General features: G+C 39.2%; 1 long non-coding RNA gene across 1 annotated transcript; it reads right to left on the reverse strand.

The window, feature by feature from the left end:
- Positions 1-1,595: 1,595 nt before the first annotated feature.
- LOC125482725 lies at positions 1,596-4,229 on the reverse strand. The gene is made up of 3 exons (XR_007261731.1): positions 4,147-4,229; positions 3,184-3,300; positions 1,596-2,016 (listed from the first exon to the last, which is right to left on the reverse strand). It is a non-coding gene; the product is annotated as an uncharacterized LOC125482725 (long non-coding RNA).
- Between the last annotated feature and the right edge of the window lie 595 nt (positions 4,230-4,824).

Raw genomic sequence — 4,824 nt, forward strand, 5'->3', positions numbered from 1 at the left:
ATTGATTTTAATTAATGATTGTAAATTTGTAAACACTGACTGGACTAATCCACGTCCACCCCAGTCAATCATGTAGTGATTGTAATGAGGTCAGCCAGGAGGACATCATAGAATGTGAGCTCCCTGATTGGGGCTGTTAATCTCGTCCAATCAGGAAGGTCTGGCTGTCAGATAAAAAGAGGAGTGTCAGACACTCTGTTCACCCTGTGGGAGCTGGATCACTGTCAAAGACTTGCCATGTGTAAATAAAGGGTGACTTGGTGATGGGATACCGACCTCAGTGGAGTTATTTCAGATCAATGCAAAAGCATTGCTTCCAAAATCGTGAGTCATCTCCTGCTGTTTTGACTGAAGATTTCATTGCTTACCCAGATCCTCTTCTTCATTAGTTTCCAACACCACCACTTCCGCCTCTTCCTCTTTTGACAAGCCTTCATCTTTGATCTAAATACCCAAAATAAAACAGCTTCAACTGGCTGCCTTTTAATACTCATAAGCTTTTTATTACTGGATGACAACCTTTGGCTCACATTAATCAGCATCATCACGGAAATGGATTCTGTGCAGATTAGTGAGCAGAAGCTGGAATACAAGAAAACAGGGGCTGAATTTAAGGAAGAACCATAACAGGGCACTGAGCTATGAATTCAATCTTGCTGATTGTGATATATATTGGCATGAGGGAAAAAACTTTGAGGTGACTGAGGTTAGATTCCAACTGAGCAGGAAGTTGAGGGATATGGACTTACAATGAAGAAGAAAAGGAAAGAAAAATGGTCAGATTGGGGTTTGATCAACAAATCTATTGAACTGCTGAATGGTGATGATGGCTACTCGCACCTTTAATTTGTTTATATCCGTAGCGTCAAACTTGCTGAGCCAGGAAATTGCATTTGTTTCATAAATACGTACAATTGTGCACATGTTCTATCTCTTCTTTGGATATAAAATGAATGCAAAATACACGGATTCCAATCTGGAGAATTTCTACTCCATCTTGAATTAATTTGGTGAGCTATATAAAGAAGTTTAAAAGGTAGAAAACAAAGACAAATACAAATATCTGGCAGTTGTCTTTTTTTTAAACCTGCTCTGGTTTAGTAAATATTTACAAAGCAGCAAGTCCCAGGTTGAGTCCATGAAAAATTAGCCTAAACCAAGATAGAGAGGTTATAGGGAGCCACAGTGCTCCAGGGAAAAAAGTAAAATCATGTAGTATCCAGTGACGCCCACTTCATTCCAACAAAGAGCCCTGCCTTTCAAAACAGGACAAAGACTCCTGCAAAAACTGAATCAAAGGAACATGATAAAGAGTAGCACAAATAGGTTGTTCAGCCTCTCAGATCTGCAACAACATTTAATAAGGGATGATCTGAATGTGTCCTTGAGAACCCATTTACCTGCCTAACACTTTGTAATGCTTTAGTTGCAATGCACTGTGCAATTGAAACACTTGCTCACCCTCACACTGGGAACTTACTACTTAAGTAGGATGCAGAATCATCTTTGAAACCCACAAAGCTCTAACTCACCGTGAATCAATGGAATCAAGTAAGTAAGCAAATGAAACATCACAACTGTAAATACTGCATCTCTTTATTTTATGTTTTTTAAAGCTGTGGACTGAAATGAGAAGGAAGCCAGGCATTCACAAGAATTGCTGCATGTTTTGAAACTTAGCAATTTATAACTATTGTGAGCCCAATTTGTGCCACTGTGGCTTGTAGCAATGTGTAGATGAACTGGTGTCAAGGTTTGTTTATAAGTGAAGCTGATGAGTTGTTGACTAGTGGTCATTTCTCAATGACGAAGTTCCTCTGCTTGCCAACAACTATGTCCTGAAGAAGGGTTACAAGATTTGAAACATTAACTCTGTTTTCTCTCCACCGATGCCATCAGAATTGATGAGTTTCTCCAGCATTTTAAGTTTTTGTTTGTTTCAGATCTCCCAGCATCCACAGTTCTTTGTTTTATGATAACTATGTGATTATTTATCATGTAGCTAACCAGCTTGGTCTGTGAACGAGATACCAAGAAACATGTCAAACCAGAAAAGAAACCAACAGATTTGCATCAGCCAGAAAAAAACCCTGTCACTCAGTTTGCTACAGTAAGTCACTTTAAACCTGAAGAAAAACAGCTTATATTTCCTTCAGTATACGCTGCAAAGTTGAGGCTTTGAATCAGAGAAGTCAGACATCCTTTATAAGTGAACCAGCCATTCAGTGTCTCCTGTAAACCAGTGGAAGCACTCAGAAAAATAAAGGCTGAGGAGAAACATTCAGGTCAGTGAGAAACAAACAAAAAGATCTTGTGAACAAAGGCTATGGCACTGTTTTTCCTGTGTGTGTGTGTGTGTGTGTGTGTGTGAGAGAGAGGACTTTATAATTTGTTACTTAATTACTTGATATTTAATTATTCAATTAGCTGGAAACTAATTACTCATCTGACAAAATAGCAACTTCTTGTTAAGTACAGAAACCTGGTCTGTGTTTTTGATCAACCGTCTGTGTCCGAAAATCAGAAAGTTTGGGGATGTAGCTTATTTCTTTTCAAAGTTTTTAACTTATAAGATGATGCTGGAGCTTTGTGTGCATGTTGCCACAGTGAAACAATGACACAACTCTGAAACTGCACACTGCTACTCCTCAATGTGCTGACCTGGTTTTAGAGTAGAGATTGCAAAATGGACTTGAGGGGATGAAGTTTTTGCTATCTCTTTGAAATGGTTAATGTATTTATGGTCGGGCAGCAAGGACACAAGGAAGGTGTGCAGAGTTGGATTGGAGGAACATCACCTGAGTCAGCAATTCATACACTCCAGCCTTTGGTTGCCAGCCCGTGCAAAACTTTTCACTGTATTTTTCATGTAAAAGTACTATTCTATTCTATTCTATAACACTAATACAGGTTTGTTTAGTTGATCAGCGATTCCTGTTGGGTAAACTGTGCTGGACCATTTTTATTGTTAAAAAGAGAGACAATTTGCCATATGTTTTTGTCTTTTACTCATCAGGGTAAAAAAAAAATACAAGAATACCAAGTTTAAATTCTTGTGTTGGTTTGAAATTTGGCATTCTTGCATTTGTCCTGATGAGCTCAAGAGGAAAAGCGTCAGCCGCGTATCTCCCTTTTCAGCAAGCTTCAACTACTTTCTTGTTACTTTGTCAATAATAATCTCACCACTTTGCGGTCAGCTCCCTCCTTTAGCACCTTCTTCTCAGTGCGTAGTTGATCATGGATGCTCTTCTGTAGTAATGGGGCATTTGCTCCTCTCACAACAGCAACTAACTGTCCTCCCTGCAAACACAGGCAGAGAGATGCTCAAATTAAACATGAATTATTATAAATAAAAAACAGTCTCCACTGTGAATCAAATGTCTAGATATTTAGTAGACACGGCCATTTCAAACAGACATTCAACATATCAAATTTAACAGAATTGGGCAACCTATCTAATAAAAGTAAAACCTGGTGAAATATTAATGCAAGAACAAAAATTGGATGCTGCAAAATACGAAATAAAGACAAACGGAAAACGCTGAAAGTACATGGCAGGTCTGGCTGCATCTGTGGAAAGACCAAAGGAGCTAAAGCACTGGATTTTACTGGTGAGTAGTCAGCAAGAGGAGAGGCTGGGCAATCATGGGGACCTTGGTCAGATCTGCTCCATGATGCAATCCCACTGTTGGGCATTTTACCAACAGAGGAATCTGAAAGTGGACAATATGGCAGCCTGAAGGAGAACAACAGTTGATTCATGTATTTGAAGGGCCTATTAGGGACAATTTATCATGTTGCCAATGGTGCTAGGCAACTGATGGGATGTAGAAAGGCCACTGGCAGCCTCCCAGACTTCAGGGTAATTTCAAACTCTTGGACTTCAAGGTTAACTTCCGTACCTGTGCCGCCATCACTACCTATACCACCACCACCATCACCACCCCTGCAGATACTAAGGACGCAGTAAGTATAGCCATCTGGGCAAGATACCAGAAGGTTGGCAGCATCAACAGAGCTTATCACTTAAGAGTTAGCAGTGAAGGGGCAGGGCAAGGGATAGGGGAAGAGGGCGTAGTGTAATTTAAACTAGAAAGGATGTGATTTGTCTTTTGCCACTTAAATCCATTTAATGGGGTTACTCACTCCATAGAAAAGGAAGGTAGGTTCACATCTCCCTCTGTATTTTTGTAGTGAGTCAATGATATCTGCTTCAGCCTAAAACAAAACGTAGAAACAGCAATAAATTAAATGAATCAGAAAGCACATTTGTTCAATTTCCAAACATAATTTCTTCAGGCTTTCCTTCTGATTATAATTGACCCTTGTTCTGCAACACACTGGAGCAAAAGGACTGTTGGCTATTATCAATCTTCTACAATTTGCTGGGCTAGAAGATGGTCATAATAATTGCTATCACTTCAGTAATCCTTCCTCATCAGGTTAAAAGATCAAGAGTTAATAAACTGCAGCTTAATATCCAGCCTTGTTTTAAAATATCACCATGGAAAATGAGCAGGGTGCATCATACCAAGCTGCTGTACAACTCTCTCGGCCAAGGTCAAAAATCACATGACACCAGGTTATTGTCCAACAAGTTTATCTGAAAACACAAATGTTTGAAGTCTTATTCCTTCTGCAGGTATTAATGAGAGAGGTAGTAGCAGGCACATGATTTATAAGTAAAAGATCAAACGGTCACACCGCTGCTGAGGATGTACTAAACAAATCTCAGATGCTGTTAAATATTTAATCACTTAGAAGGTTTCAATTGATTAATATGTACATGTATATGTAAATCCCCAAATTTCTTTGAAGTCACTG

Source organism: Rhincodon typus, unplaced genomic scaffold (assembly GCF_021869965.1).
Source record: "Rhincodon typus isolate 14 unplaced genomic scaffold, sRhiTyp1.1 hic_rhity00015993, whole genome shotgun sequence".
Taxonomy (NCBI): domain Eukaryota; kingdom Metazoa; phylum Chordata; class Chondrichthyes; order Orectolobiformes; family Rhincodontidae; genus Rhincodon; species Rhincodon typus.